The sequence below is a fragment of the Toxorhynchites rutilus genome, chromosome 1 (genome assembly GCF_029784135.1).
Source record: "Toxorhynchites rutilus septentrionalis strain SRP chromosome 1, ASM2978413v1, whole genome shotgun sequence".
Classification (NCBI taxonomy): domain Eukaryota; kingdom Metazoa; phylum Arthropoda; class Insecta; order Diptera; family Culicidae; genus Toxorhynchites; species Toxorhynchites rutilus.
In genome coordinates this window covers 199,241,889-199,258,695 of record NC_073744.1, presented here as the reverse complement: position 1 = coordinate 199,258,695, position 16,807 = coordinate 199,241,889, and the positions used below count along the sequence as shown (strand labels likewise).

General features: G+C 38.0%; 1 protein-coding gene and 1 pseudogene across 3 annotated transcripts in view; one reads left to right on the top strand and one right to left on the bottom strand.

The window, feature by feature from the left end:
• Positions 1-16,807, top strand: part of LOC129763342 (rhophilin-2) — a 263,041-nt gene that overhangs the window by 89,000 nt on the left and 157,234 nt on the right. The gene's annotated exons all lie outside the window — the stretch shown is intronic.
• LOC129763821 (U4 spliceosomal RNA) lies at positions 10,673-10,853 on the bottom strand (annotated as a pseudogene).

The following is a 16,807-nucleotide window of genomic DNA, read 5'->3' as shown; positions in this document are numbered from 1 at the left end:
CTAGATATACGATATATGATACGCTAGGAATTGGAAAAACTATTCAAATCAAATCAGCTCAACAGCTCAGCCGCTCATCAGCTCATCAGCTCTCTAGCTCCGTAATGAGCTGACGAGATTTTTTTGATTGCGAGCCGATCCGAATCCGCTCACTATGATGAAGTGATCTGAATGAAGGGCTCATAAGTGGATGGCACATCTCTAATCGGAATCCAACTCGGATTCTAATTTTGTAGGGTATATTCGCGTAAACGGCATTGAGCTTCGTATGCTTTCATTGGGTGACTTTCATTATGAATGAAAATTTACGAAAATGGTTACAGATTTTCCGGTAGAACAATCATGCTTTAAAAATAAAAATTATGAATGAAAATTTACTTTTTCGTATCGAATATATATTCCATGTAATAAAGTAGCACGTTTGTTTCGGGAATTGAGAAAAAATTCCAAACGAAAACTTTGTCTGATAATGACTTTATATTATAACTAACTGACCCGGCAAACTTCATACCGCCCAAAATTTGTTTTTGTTCTATTTGTTACCTTCAAACATTCACGTTTTCTTACTAAGTCCAAGTTCATGAGTCCAATCGCAGAACTGTTCATTGATTGATCTTCTAATCGACCCCGTTGAATTTATCTTTTACTAAAAAATTCCTGGTACCTCTACCAAAACTCATCATTGTAATATCAGATTATTTTCATACACAATTCTCGTTCAAGATTTTTCAACCACTTGCAGATAACATGTTTCTCCGTTACATGGAATAAATGTTTGATACAGAAAATATAATAGAATGAAGACAGACCCCTCTCCTCTTCTCCCCTTAGAGGGGGGGGGAGTGTCGAACCACCATAGAAATATTTATTGCATCCGAAAACTTCCACATGACCAATTTGGTTTCGTTTGCTTGATTAGTTCTCGAGTTATACAGAAATTTGTGTTTCATTTGTACCCGCCCTCCCCATCAGAGAAGGAGATGGAGTGCCTAACCAGCATAGAAACATTTATTGCACCTCAAAACCTCCACATGCCTAATTTGGTTTGGTTTGCTTGCTTGGTAATGTAGAAATTTGTGTTTCATTTGTATGGCAGACCCCCCCCCCCCTAAGAGAGGGGGGAGGAGTCTCAAACTGTCATGAAAACCATCCCCGGCCCCAAAAACCCCTACATACCAATTTTCATGTAGATCGGTTCAGTAGTTTCCTAGTCCATAAGAATCAGACAGACAGACAGACAGACAGACAGAAATCCATTTTGACGTAGGACTACGTCTAACCGGAAGATATAGGGGGTGAAATGGAAATCTAGGCACTGAACAAGTAGGAAAAAATGCAAGATTTGGAACGCTTATAACTCGAGCATTTCTCAATAGATCGCAATGGTTTTGGCATCAATTGATAGGAAATATATCTACGAATCTATCATAATGAATAACATTTCATTTTTCTTGAGATAAATAATTGAATAATTGTGAAATATCAAGCATTGTCCAAATGCACTATGTGCCCATTTTTGATTGGTCCATTTTGTGCTCCTCAAATCGTACCGACCAAAACGGGCAACCAGAGCAGCAGCGAAATAGAATGAAGCACCATTGGAAAGGAAAAAGAAAAAAATGAACGAAACAGTGGTCGCAGTCTCACACATGCGTAATTCTCGAGCCAGCCATTCAGCTTAAAAATCCCCGCTCCGCTGCCGTAACGATCATTCTTTGTGTGGACACCGACTGGACAACATCGCTGGACGGGCTGGACGGCGAGGGATCGAGTGCCTTTCTCAAGGCAAGAGGGCGGAGGTGGTAGCGCTGGAGTAGAATAGAGTAGAGTTTTCAAAGGGCCTTTCTCAAGGCTAGAGACGAATGAACTGCAAAAGTTTAAAGTCTCTATAATACAATACCTTCCTTCCTTCCTTCCGTAACGATCATTCTCATTCAAACCGTACACCACATCGGTTCGCATCAAAACACTTCAACAAACCAACCCAAGCAGCCATGTCTGGACATGGCAAAGGAGGAAAAGTGAAGGGAAAGGCAAAATCCCGCTCGAACCGTGTTGATCTGGAGTTCCCCGCAAGGGTAGCTAGGCCGAGCGCGTTAGTACCAGTGCACCAGTCCACCTAGCCGGCGTAATATAGTTTCGGCCGTCGAAGTGATCGAGTTAGCTGGTAAAGCTGCTCGCGACGATAAGAAAACCCGCATTCAGAACAGAACACATTCGGTTCGGTGGACATCAAGACAACAGGCAGTTGCAGCGAGTGGCAAACGCAATCGCAAAACGGCAGCTGGTAGCAGAAGAAAAAAGTTTGTTCTTTATACAATCTGCTTTGGTGGCAAATCCAGAATAAGGCGGCATCGAGGGCGTTCGAAATGGTTTTTTTTCAAAACCACGAGTACAAAGTTTTCTAAATTGGAACCATTCCATAAAACAAGGCGCTTTTCAGGGCCATTAAACCTTTCAAAAAAGAGTTTAGAAAATACAGTTCAATGCTTTCTAAAACAATATCCAAAATAATAATAAAACACAAATTGATTTTTTCATAATTTGTTTGCCAGGATATGATGAGTATGTGAATTTGGCAGTTGTTCTGAGCTTATTGATTTTCACCAATTCTTAAATTGCTTCTAGATTGAAAGTACAGTAATTTACACTTATCTCGACATTTAGCTAATTGGACGGACCTGTAATGCGACATATTTAGTTGGACATTTTTGTAAACATAGAGATACTAATTATGACCCCACATCGAAAGTCGACACTGTACCACTGTCATCGCAAATGTTCAATTACAGGTTAAAATCGCCTCCAATGCGACACTGAGTGGTGTTTTGGCACGTCGCATTAAATGTAATTTACTGTACAACATGTCACAAGCTGGATGGGAAGAAATTTTCCAACTGTGAAAGCTGTGGCGAGTGGCAAACGCAATCGCTAAACAGGAAGGTTTAGCCGAACAAGATGGGGATATCGAGTGATAACAAAACAATAAACTCTTTAGATTAAAGATAATTTTGTGATCCTGAAAATGACCCTTTTTAGCTTGCATGTGAATCCAACGAGCGAACAAATCGTAATGAATGTATTTTTTTGCCATCGCTGCCTTTTAACGCTCTTTCGTTCGTCTCGTTGGACTCGCCCCTTTGGCTTAGTCTGCTGATTTGTCTCTATCCTGTGAGTGTGTACCGCTAGAGTACAAAAGGCGCGGATCCGCTGAAAAATATATCATTCTCTTTCAAACCGTAAATCAGTTTGGTTGTGTGGCATCGTTTCACATCACATCGCATCAACGGATTGGTGCCGGAGCACCAGTATACCTAATAGCGGTTATAGAATTTCGGCCGCCGGAGTGCTCGAGTTGGCTTGCAAAGCTGCTCACAACAATAAAAAAAACCCGCAAAACCGAACAGAACAGAGCACATTCGGTTCGGTGGCAACAACTAGTTTCAGCGAGTGGCAAACGCAATCGCAAAACGAAAGCAGGAAAAAGTTCGTTTATACAGACTGCTTTGGTGGCAAAACCAGCCACCGTAAAACACAGCGCTTTTCAGGGCCATTAAACCTTTCAAAGAAGAGTTATTGAAAGTTTTTCACAATACCAATGCATTCTAAAGAGACATAATATGACATATAATATAAACTGATTTATTTTGTTTATCTTGTCCTTGAACTTATTGGTGGTTGGGGTCTTTTAAATTGATCATTCAGTCTTCACAAACCCATGCATGGTTTCCGAATTAAAAAGACGGGTGGGTAATGTCGGGAGCATAACCGGAGTGACGTAGGACTATACAAAGGGGACAGCTTTTGTTAAATATATATTTTAAATATATTGTTTTATTTTCTTCTCCTACGTGAATACCTACCTATCTACCTGAAAAATGGATTAGTTTACTGTTTACTCTTTATGAATATGTTGATGGTTCTGAAAAGAACCTTTGGTGTTGTGTTTTTGTTATCACTCGATATTCCCATCTTGTTCGGTTAAACCTTCCTGTTTAGCTATTGCGTTTGCCACTCGCCACAGCTTTCACAGTTGGAAAATTTCTTCCCATCCAGCTTGTGACATGTTGTTCAGTAAATTACATTTAATGCGACGTGCCGGAGAAACACTTTGCCACTCACTGAAACTAATTGTTGCCTTGATGAGCGCCGAACCGAAGCTGCTCTGTTCTTGATGCGGGTTTTCTGATTGTCGTGAGCAGCTTTGCAAGCCAACTCGAGCACTCCGACGGCCGAAGCTCTATAATCGCTGTTAGGTATACTGGTGCTCCGGGACCAATCCGTTCGGCCTAGTTACCCTTGCGGAGCAATTAGTGAATCTGACCAACAGGGAACTGGAGACCTGCACGGTTCGAGTGAGACTTTGCCTTTCCCTTAACTTGTCCTCCTTTGTTACGTCCACGATGCCGATGCCATACAACCACACGGGTTTACGGTTTGAAAGAAAATAAGATATTTTTTTGGGGTCCGCGTGTTTTATACTCTAGCGGTACACACTCACAGGATAGAGACAAATCGGCAGACTCAGCCAGAGGGGCGAATCCAACGAGACGAACGAATGAGCGTTAAAAGGGAGCGATGGCAAAAAAAATACATTCACTAGAGGCGAATGAACTGAAAAGTGTAAACCCTCTTAAAGCCAAAAAGAAGAAAAAGAAGAAAATACATTCATTACGATTTGTTCGCTCGTTGGATTCACATGCAGGCTAAAAAGGGTCCTTTTCAGGATCACAAAATTATTTTCAATCTAAAGAGTTTATTGTTTTGTTACCACTCGATATCCCCATCTTGTTCGGCTAAACCTTTCTGTTTAGCGATTGCATTTGCCACTCGCCACAGCTTTCACAGTTGGAAAATTTCTTCCCATCCAGCTTGTGACATATTTTACAGTAAATTACATTCAATGGCACGTGGCATTACCACCACTCAGTATCGGATTGGAGGTAATTTTAACCTGTAATTGAACATTTGCGATGACAGTGGTACAGTGTCGACTTTCAATGTGGGGTCATAATTTGGACCCCGAACTCTATGTTTACAAAAATGTCCAACTAAATATGTCGCATTACTGGTCCGTCCAATTAGCTAAATGTCGAGATAAGTGTAAATTACTGTACTTTCAATCTAGAAGCAATTTAAGAATTGGTGAAAATCAATAAGCTCAGAACAACTGCCAAATTCACATACTCATCATATCCTGGCAAACAAATTATGAAAAAATCAATTTGTGTTTTATTATTATTTTGGATATTGTTTTAGAAAGCATTGAACTGTATTTCCTAAACTCTTTTTTGAAAGGTTTAATGGCCCTGAAAAGCGCCTTGTTTTATGGAATGATTCCAATTTAGAAAACTTAGTACTCGTGGTTTTGAAAAAAATCATTTCGAACGCCCTCGATGCCGCCTTGTTCTGGATTTGCCATCAAAGCAGTTTGTATAAAGAACAAACTTTTTTCTTCTGCTACCTGATGCCGTTTTGCGATTGCGTTTGCCACTCGCCACTCGCTGCAACTACCCATTGTTGTCTTGATGTCCACCGAACCGAATGTGTTCTGTTCCGAATGCGGGTTTTCTTATCGTCGCGAGCAGCTTTGCCAGCTAACTCGATCACTTCGGCGGCCGAAACTATATAACTCCGACTAGGTGGACTGGTGCACTGGTACTAACGCGCTCGGCCTAGCTACCCTTGCGGGGAACTCCAGATCAACACGGTTCGAGCGGAATTTTGCGAAACGATGTGGTGTACGGCTTGAATGAGAATGATCGTTACGGCAGCGGAGCGGGGATTTTTAAGCTGAATGGCTGGCTCGAGAATTACGCATGTGTGAGACTGCGACCACTGTTTCGTTCATTTTTTTCTTTTTCCTTTCCAATGGTGCTTCATTCTATTTCGCTGCTGCTCTGGTTGCCCGTTTTGGTCGATACGATTTGAGGAGCACAAAATGGACCAATCAAAAATGGGCACATAGTGCATTTTGACAATGCTTGATATTTCACAATTATTCAATTATTTATCTCAAGAAAAATGAAATGTTATTCGTTATGATAGATGCGTAGATATATTTCCTATCAATTGATGCAAAAACCTTTGCGATCTATTGAGAAATGCTCGAGTTATAAGCATCTTGCATTTTTTCCTACTTGTTCAGTGCCTAGATTTCCATTTCACCCCCTATATCTTCCTCTGTTCTTATTTTAAAGGGCTTTAATCCGAAGGTCATTCGTCCATGTATTTACTGTTGGTTTTTCAGAACGCTTATAGCTCGTTTATTTCTCGACAGATCGTAGAGTTCGTCTCCAAAACCTCAGTTCTTTTTCATTTTTATTTACTTTGTTTGCGGAAACTACAAATCTTACAATTCATTCGTCTCCGAAACACGGAAACAGTTTAAGGTACGGTAATGTGCTCAATAGTGAAATATATGATAGTGAATGAGCTGATGACCACCTATGCATCCCCTATCACAGCCATCATTTTGATTGTACGATATGTGCATACGCCGAAAGATGCCCGGCGTTGAACATTTAATAAGTACAAAGCCTTCGGAAAAAAAATCAAGAATTAACTATAAGACAAAAATAAAAAAAAATTGAGAAAGTTTGTAAGAAAAAAACGCAAAAACACAACACCAAAGGTTCTTTTCAGAACCCCCAACATGTTCATGAAGAGTAAACAGTAAACTAATCCATTTTTCAGGTAGATAGGTAGGTATTCACGTAGGAGAAGAAAATAAAACAATATATTTAAAATATATATTTAGCAAAAGCTGTCCCCTTTGTATAGTCCTACGTCACTCCGGTTATGTCCCCGACATTACCCACCCGTCTTTTTATATATATATATAGATGGTAAGTCTTCGTGGAAATAACAAGAAAAGTATTGGCAAATAGTTCAGTAGATGTCTGGACTACAAGTGTCTAATAATCAAATAATATGAAGTACAAATTTTCATTCAAATTTTAACTATTTAAAACTGCCTTCGGCCCTGCTAAAAAAGAGTAATACGAGGGTCACTATTTATATTTCGGGAATAGGAACAAAAACAAATAGTTAAGCTGCGAATTGCGCTTAAACCAATTTTCAAAGCATTTATTCCAATCGACACGAGCCTTTTTTTTGAGCGATTGTCAAATTATGTGGGATCCAACGTGAACATAATTTTCGCACAACTAAGTGTTCATGTAAAATCGCATATATGCTGGTGGAACTAATGCTTAGGGATGCCTCAATCTCACAATAGGTTACATGACGATCTTGCCTAATCATTTCGTGCACAGCATCGATGTTTTCTGGCACTACAGTCGATTTTGGATGACCTTCACGAAACTCGTCGGGCAGCGAACTATGACCACGATTGAATTTACTATACCAGCGATACACAGTGGTTTTTGATGGAGCTTCATCGCCAAAAGTCAAATTAAGTTGATTGACGCACTCTTGTTGTGATAATCCACGTCGAAAGTCGTAAAAAATCATCGCACGAAAATGTTCACGATTCAGTTCCATTTTTTTGTCGAGACCAAACTTTCAACTAAATATAAAATAAACAAATAGCGTCCGTATGACAAAATGTTCTGAGTACGTATATCGTCAAAAATGTCAAACTTTACGATGGAACCGTCAGATGGACTCACATGACATCAGTGTTGCCAATTCCCGAAATATAAATAGTGACCCTCGTACATGATATATTTTTCATCGCGATTTTAAACATTTCAGGTTATGTAACGCACACCAATAAACCGCCTCATTCGTGAACCCGAAAACGTTTTTTGATTTCAGAGTCAGGTTGAAACTAATTCGCTCAAAATTTCTCTCTCTCTTCAGTAATAATGGACGTAAAAGAAACGAAAATATACAACGAACCGATAGTATAAATTATCACTAAATTGAAATATGGATGTAACTACAGTAAACATTCACTAACTGGGCTAAAAGAGAAGACCACTTATCGACATTCGCGTTTTAACTGGTCCGGCATGTTAAACGTCAAATAAAATCGAGGGAAACTTCAATGAATTCCTGTTCCTGTAATTGGATAAATAAAAGGATTCCAATGGAAGTTTCGCATTGAGTGCGACAACAGGTATGATATATGATTTGAGAAAATTGTTTTTCTGTAGTTTAATCAATGTTTTTGTCGTGCGAAAATAATGTCAACTTTCATAACATGTAAAATTACATTCGAATGCCCCTCACAGCAAATCTTCCATTTGAATATGGCGTCGATTGTTTACGAAATTGTGCTTCTTAACTGGTCCAAGGACCAGTTAACGTTCGCCCAGTTAAATAGCAGACCAGTTAAACCAGGACCAGTTAGCGAACGATTACTGTATTATTCAATTTTTCATATTTTTGGCAACACTGTAAAAAAGTTGGGAATCCCATTCTTGTATATTTATCTTTGTCAACTATTTTCCTCATCAACCAATCAGGAGCCGAGTGGCGAGTGGTTCGAGTTTGACAGGAAAAGTGGTCCGGAATCGGCCCCCTATTCGCGTCATCGAAGGTACGGTGTTGCCATCTATGAAAGTTTCGCGTGTGAGTGAAAAATATGTAAACAAACCGTTGCATATTTTCTCTGTAATTAATATATTGATTTCTCGAAAACTTGTACCGTGTTTATCTTACAATTAGTGGAAATTGTTGAGAAATAGTTTTTCTTAGCTGTTTCGATGCTCCGAACCAAAATTTATTGTCATTTAGTAGTGAAAAAAAGCCGTTGAAGTACACCCTCTGTCAATCTACCTGCGAGAGAGGTAAACCGAATTAATGAAATTTAATATAAAAATATCCGCTTAGTGTTCATAAAATACCTAAAATACAAAGATCTGGCTTCTATTCAATCAGTGCTCTAATATTTTTCAAAATATTTTCCTTAGAACGTGTGAAATATGGACGTCAAAAGCTGCGCAAATTGCCCGGAGAACATGCAAGTCGGACGAAATTTGATTGAAGCTGACTCCGAACAATCTGCAAAATTCAAAAGCCGTATTGTTTGTGTCGTCCCCGGATGTAAGCAGAGATATCGCCCCGGAATTTCTTTTCATGCCTTCCCTCCGAAAACGGACAAATCGCGGTATCAAGACTGGATCCAACGACTACGGCTAAAGATAGAACCTACAAAAATCTCCCGTATTAGTAGCCTCCATTTCACCGTGTCGAACTTCTACTCTCCAAGTATGAAGTGTAATACACGCCTTGATGCAATAATATTATAATTTTTTTTATTATTATTTTACTTTTTATAGCAACAAGCCGTGCCACTGATCGCTTAATTCTTAGGCCATCAGCAGTTCCCGACTTGAATTTGCCACAACCTCCCATCAGCGAAGCCAGGAAAAGACTTATTGAGGGCCGTGCTGAACGTGCTGCAAACCGTGCCAAAGTTGGGGCAGCGATGGACCAGAGACATGATACACCAAACCTTTCAGATCTTGCCATCGATGCTGAATGTGCAGATCATCCCGAAGTCTGTGTTTCTACAGTAGAGAAAGCAGTTCAGGTAGACACTACGGATTTGGATAAACTTAAAGTCAAGCGTATCTCAGCGATCTCCTTTGGAAGCGATGACGATCTTGTATCATGGACTGGACTTAAATCAAGAGAAATGCTCGAATCTATTGTCAAAGCAGTGACTCTCGTGAAGCAGTATCGTCAAAAGCCTAAATCTACAGTGAAGCTAGAAGAGGAAATACCGGATTCCTGCACAATAGACATGAATATATTTTTTTAAATAAATAGGCCTTTACTAAAGTGTTTCTTCCCTGAAACTACCTTTTTTAAACAAGTCGTTTATTAGTAGCCTCTTGATGAGTTCAAAGTAATTCCTTAAGCACAGAGGCGAATTAATTACTTATGATTCAAAACACGTTATTGTGCATTTTGCACTAAGTTGGACTGTTTCGGCCTTTTCCATAAGTGCGAAAATACGAATAAAAGTGCGCTCTAACATCGAATCATGTTGGTGTCTTCAGCGCACTTATTCTTCGATTGATAACGAATAAGTGCGCTGAAGACAGCAAATCGATTTGATGCAAGGTCGCACTTTTATTCACATTTTCGCACTTTTGAAAAAGTGTGAAACAGTCCAACTTGGTGCAAAATGTGCAATAATAAAGAAATAAAATAAAACATACTTAAGCAAATGATACAAAACAACCATTTGGAGAAGGAGATTTTTGTACGAATTTTTATTGTATGGGGTTCCGAGCTTGGAGATGTTGACTGGAGGCAGGACGAGAAAATACTGAAGCCTTCATCGTGAACTTCTTCAACACCAACTATTGAAAGATGTTCAGCTTTGAATACTCTTTCGCCTTCGACGACTAAACGGCTTCCACCCGCAGCGTAATCGAACACATCCGCAAACTCCACAGCCACGTAGCAGATTTCATTTTCTCCGACTGATGGCTCCTGATAATGCATGAAACAAGGTCACAGAAAAACACTTATAAGTTAAATTCAGCTTAAGCTACGGCAAAGTTTTTTTCCGTTTGGAAGATAAATTTTGCACACAATTATTAATTTTTATTAAAATTTAGTATCCTGAAAGTTTGTTTACTTTTTCACAAGTAAAGACTGTGTCCTTTGGATGCGGTAAGAAAACGTTTTCCCCTGCAGTAAATTTATGTGATTTAACTAAATAAGCATCCTAGAGGATAGTTCTCTCGATACATACTCATCATTACGAAAATTTCTGCAAAAAACTATAGATAGGTTATACCTATGATATAACTGCAATGTTTACGTAGGACTTTCGTTGAATTAGTAATCAATTGTATTTCTTCAATCAGCAATAATCCCACCTCGGATGTTCCTCATTGGGTACGACATCACCGCTGCGCAGAGCTATCTTTTGTGTGTATTGATTAAATTATTTATTAAACTAGCGAATGAATGAAACTATTTACGAATACAACTGCAAACAAATAACAATTTAAGTTAATCCATGCATTACGGTAGTAGTGATCGCAGCAAAAAGTTATCAACATTTTGCCTAATCATCAAACGGCATGAAAAGAAGTTCAGTGAGCATGAAATGAAAAGATATCTTCCAATGCAGTAATGAATAATCGAGCGTTGCATTTGTACCCGCTTTTGAAGACCGTGTTAGCAAAACGAATTCCGGAGTCTAAAAATGCATGGGGATATAAAATGATTGCCGACTTGAATGTATCTGCAATGCCGATTTTCTCCACTTCTTGCTTTCGGAATCTGTATTGGGAAAACACATTCCGGTTTGCAAAAATGCTAGCGAGTACAAAAGTACCCGTAGTTTGCATCTATTTTGCAATGCCAATTTCCCCAGGCTCCATGTTTGAGATATCTGTGTTAGGGAATTAGTACGACTTGCAGAAACGCAAGAGAGTACTAAAGTACTTACAGCTTGCATCTATTTTGCAATGCCAATTTCCCCAGGCTCCATGGTTTTGAAACCTGTGTTAGGGAAACATTACAATTTGCAGAAACGCCAGCGAGTACAAAAGTACTTAGAAATCTGTGTTAGGGAAACATTCCGATTTGCAGAAACACAAACGAGTACAAAAGTACTGCTGCTGCTTGCAGCTATTTTGCAATGTCGATCTTCCCTGGCTCCATGGTTTCGAAATCTGTGTTAGGGAAACACACATCCATTCCAGCGATCGTACCTCAATCGTTGCGCAATCATAACTGAGTGGATTTCCGAGCGGCGCTCGCTTATATACTGATTGGTGTGATTTCAATAGCCTGTTTTGAAAGCAATTTAAGGCTATTGAAACAAGTTTTTGGATCAAAAAGTAACAAGCATATAACGCGTAGACATTTCATCTTTCGAATGAAGGGTTCATCATACCATTTCGTTCAGTTGTTTAGGAGCTATTAACGCTCAAAATCTCGTTCTCCAACGTAACCCTTTCGTTATCGAAACTTTGAACTTACACCTCAGTATAGAAACGAAAGACGTAGTCCTACGTCAAAACGTTAAAAACGGTGCGTTTAAAAATCACATTCTTTTTGCAATTCTTTGTTGACATTCGCTTCACGCACACAAGCTGTCAAATTCAGCTTCGTAGTCGCGAATTGTCATGTTTCGTCTCAGGTTTCTATGCCATACTTCAGTGCAACCTAAGACAAGACCAGACAACTGGCTTCTTACTCTTCTTCGTCGTCCAAAAACGAAGCCATGACATGAAGATGCCAGAGCTGCCAAATATTATAAAATATCGGATTTTTCAAATTTCTATTTTAACGAATCGTAACATTTGGTTGGTGCGAATTCAATGATTATTGCATATTTTCAAATAGACAATCTCAAAAATATGCTTTAAAAGGATAAAATAAGTCTTTTAAATACCCATATAATATAATCTTTTAAATACCCATATAATATAATAAGTCTTTTAAATACCCATATAATATAATAATATAATCGTTTCCAAAACAAATTTGGGATTTTTTTTTAGCAAATAAATCTAATCTGACAACCGTTACAGCGTTATGCAGATTCTCATTGTCTGAACCAAAACATTCTATCTTATTATATGAGCAGGAATACAACCAAAACAACGTTAGGAAGCCATTTTATTCATACAAAACGTAATTCAAAAATAAAAATGAAGTGTAAAGCCTTAAATTGTGAGCGAAGGACGGATACTCATCCTGAGTATAAATTTTATCGGTTCCCTCAAGACAAAAATATTCGGAAAGAATGGATTCGATTTTGCGTGAACAGTGAATTAGAAGTTCCATTCTTTGAAATCAAATCAAGCACAAGAATATGTAGCGTAAGTATTAAAAACTAATTCTAAAACATATCCTAATACTAGTATATATACAGGCTCATTTTGTTGATGGGAAATACAACGAAAATTCCGACCTTAGCTGCATCCGCGAATGAGGAATGGGAAGAGATACAAAGTATTGAGAACAATTATGATTTGGTTGACGTATATGAAGGAGATAAACAACTACAGGAAGAAATATTTCGTTTGAAACATCAAATTTCCAAGCTGAAAAGGTAGTGTGTCAAAAAATATGTTATTTTCTAATATTTTATATTGATGTAACCGTTAATAGAATTGTAAAACAATGGAAGAAAAAATGCGGATATCTGACCTCGAGAATTCGTGGAAAACAACCCTTGAAGAAGCTTTTCAGAGAAGATCAAATTAAGCTATTAACAGGAGAGGTTAAAAAAGTGAAACGTTGGTCCAATGAAACGATTACGGAAAATTTACAAATTCGGTTTGCATGTCAAGGTGGATACGACAAGCTTATTCAAAAAGGCTTCCCGTTCCCATCCACGAGGACTCTACTACGCCAAATTGAAGGAGTTCGTTTCAGTCCTGGTATGTAATTATAATCATATGTCTCATCGTATGTTAATATATGAAATGATATTTTGTAGGTATTCTTGAAGATATATTCGAGCTGCTATAACATAAAGTCTCCACAATGTCGGTTGAAGAAAAGGACTGCGGATTGGTTCTAGACGAAATGAGCATAGACGAGGCAAATGAGTTTTGCCAAAATACGAAGCAGTTTGTTGGAACAACAACGCTTCCTATGTCCCAAACTTTAGCCTGTAAAGCTTTGGTATTCATGCTAGTTGGAATCGCAGCGCGCTGGAAACAGATGGTTGCTTTCGAGTACACCGGCAACTCTATACAAAAAGAGTTTTTGAAGAATGCTGTATTGTCTGCAGTTTCAAGAGCAGAGGGAATCAGTTTGCGTGTCCATTTTATAACAACAGATTCCGGGTCCGAAAACCAGCGCATGTGGAAGGATTTGGGGATCGATATTCGTCGCAAAAATGAGACATTAAATGCTGCGATACCTCATCCAAACGCTGAGAACAGAATGCTAGAGATCATACCCGATCCCGTACACGTATTTAAAAATACAGTACATGGCTGGTTGAACAATGTCTACCTGAAAGTTCCGGATTGGTATGTTCGTGAAAAAAAGCTAACATCCAATATTGTTCATCGAGACCATTTAACCACAATCGTGAACTCCGAAATAAACAACACGTTGCGGCTTTGTCACAGACTAACGGCCTCGGATGTGTGCTTTGACAACAGAACATCTTCAATAGATAAAATGAAAGTATGCAACGCAACAAAATATTGCAACAGGACGGTGGCTGCAGCATTGAAGTTTCATGCGAAAATACGAGAATTACCGGAGCTTCTTACTACCGCATGCTTCATAGAAGACTTTGCTCGATGGTTCGAGCTTATCAATAATAGGGCAGAAGAAAAAGTATTTTGTTTGAATGATCCTATGAAATATGACGAGGATATCGCTCATCTGAAGACCATGGTGCGGTTAATGTATGATCTCCAAGTAGGACACGGACATTGGAAACCATGGCAAACAAGTGTAATCGTTTGCACGAATGCAATTGTGAGGTTGACAGATCGGCTTTTGCATGAAGGACACCCACAAATATTTACATCGCGGTTCGTCCAAGATTGTCTGGAGAGTCTTTTCTCATTGATTCGTGCAAAGCAACGACGCCCAACTCCATTGCAATTCAGCAATAATAATTGTGACTCTTTCGCAATACATGACCGTAGTACCGAATGCTTCGTATACAGCCGATACACAACAACATCTTATTGGATTGATAGATTTGCTATCAAAGCGGCGTGAAGAATGTTCAGCCCAGAAATTGATGGACAATGAAGCAGCATCGACATCATATCGAATTTCAGCTTCATCTAATTCTAGTGATAATGTGGATGATATGAATATTGAATTCGACTATGAGTACACCGTCGATGAAGCGAAAACTTTTCTCGACAGAACAGAACAAAATTCGTTGTTCTATATAGCTGGTTTCATCATCAAAAAAATTATTCAGCGGGAAAGAACATGTCAGCAGTGTAACAAGAGATTGGTAGTCAGCAAAACACAACCTAGATTGTATCAACCGTCTCTTTTTTCATATTTGCGAGCTACAGCTTCTAACTCTCCCATCTGCATAGTGAATGATGAGACTTTTAATTTCTTCTTAGCAATGGAAATTCTATTCCGAAATATGAAATCGCATTTGGAACCTAACGAAGCTGATTTGCCGAAGAAAATGGCAGGAGAAATGTATGTTTTGCCATCCACTTTATTCCATTGTGAAAAAACAAGGAATGACATTATAAAAAAATTTATATCTTTTCGTTTAAAAAGCGGAGAAAACAAAAAAACAAGGAAACGAAAATTTGATAGCAGGAGCATGGCATGGTAGAAATAAAATATATTAGTATCAGAAACCAAATAGATTATTATTAAACTAAACTTATGTCCATTTCCATTTTAGTGTTGTCCGAAAACTCATTTTTTCCACTTTTTCCCAAAAATGACTTTTTCAAAAAATCATAACTTTTGAACCTCTGAACCGATTCAGATGATCAATAAATCTAATTGAAGCCAATGAGGTAGATTTTTAATAGAAAAAATATTGAAAAAAGTATTGAACTTGGAAAGAGGGTTCTAGAGAGGTGTTTTTTCGTTTTAGAGTCATTATTTTGTAAATTTAACATGTTTTAAGTCTTCGTTCAATATTCTTAGGTGACTAGACTAGACCTATGCGACTAGAATCCTATCTTTCCGGTAAGTGTGATATTTTTTCAAAAAAGATTGGCTTATTGGCTTCAATTTAATATGTCGATCATCTCAATCAGTTCAGTAGTTCAAATGTAATAAATTTTTGCAAAAAATTATTTTTGGATAAGAGTGGAAAAATGATTTTACGGACGACCGGTTAACTTTGAAAAGTCACTCAAAAACACAAAAAAGCCTATCTGATATCGAGATATGTTATGTAATAAATCCTCTGCTTTCAAGAAAAAACATAAAATATAAAAACGTAAAAACAAAAAACATAAAAATAACAAAAAACAACTACAATCAATAGTTACGAAAACAAAATTCGATTTCTTGGCAAGCCTAATTTTTTTCCAAAAAAGATTAATTGGCTTCAATTTGATATATCGATCATCTAAATCGGTTCAGTGATTCAAAAGTTATGAATTTTTAAAAAAGGCACTTTTAGGAAAAAGTTGAAAAAAATGATTTTTCTGACCACCCTAAAATAAGAAAAGGTCACCCTAACGAAAAAATAAAAAATACGGGTCTAATATTTCGCAATAAAGAAAGAAACTACCACTTTTCATGGAAATCTGAGGAGCACTATATCGGTTTGACATGAAATGGATGTATATATATATATATATATATATATATATATATATATAAATTTTTCAATTCAATCAAAATATAGTAACAAAATAATTAGGTAAAACGTGTATACAATTCCTTCACATTTCCTCTAAACTAAGTATCGTAATATCAATTAAATTCATTTTTTTTCTAAATTCAATACAAACCCAACGTAATTTATTTTTATTGGCAACACTGGAAAAATCGACTTTGTTTACAAAATTTATCGAAATCGACCAATCAGAAATCTGAACGACTGACAGAAATTTGGTCCGTATCTGACAGAAATTTGGTCCGTAAAAGACCCCCTATTGTCTGATCTTATCTTAGGTTTCTATGCCATACTTCAGTGCAACCACACTTCAAATATAGCGCCCTAGTTGTGTGTTGTTGTTTTCCTCGACATTCGAAAGCAAAGTTGTTTTCCTCTATCATCGGCGAGAAAGAAGAACTAGAAGCGGCGAGAGAAATAAAATAAAACAACTCCACAACAAGACGTGCATTTCCTTCTTGTGTTCGGTTGCGCGGTAGGATGAGCATGAGCATGTGTTTTTTTCTCGATTTTCCTCTGACTTTCTTCGCTCACTCTCTCGGCGCACATCGA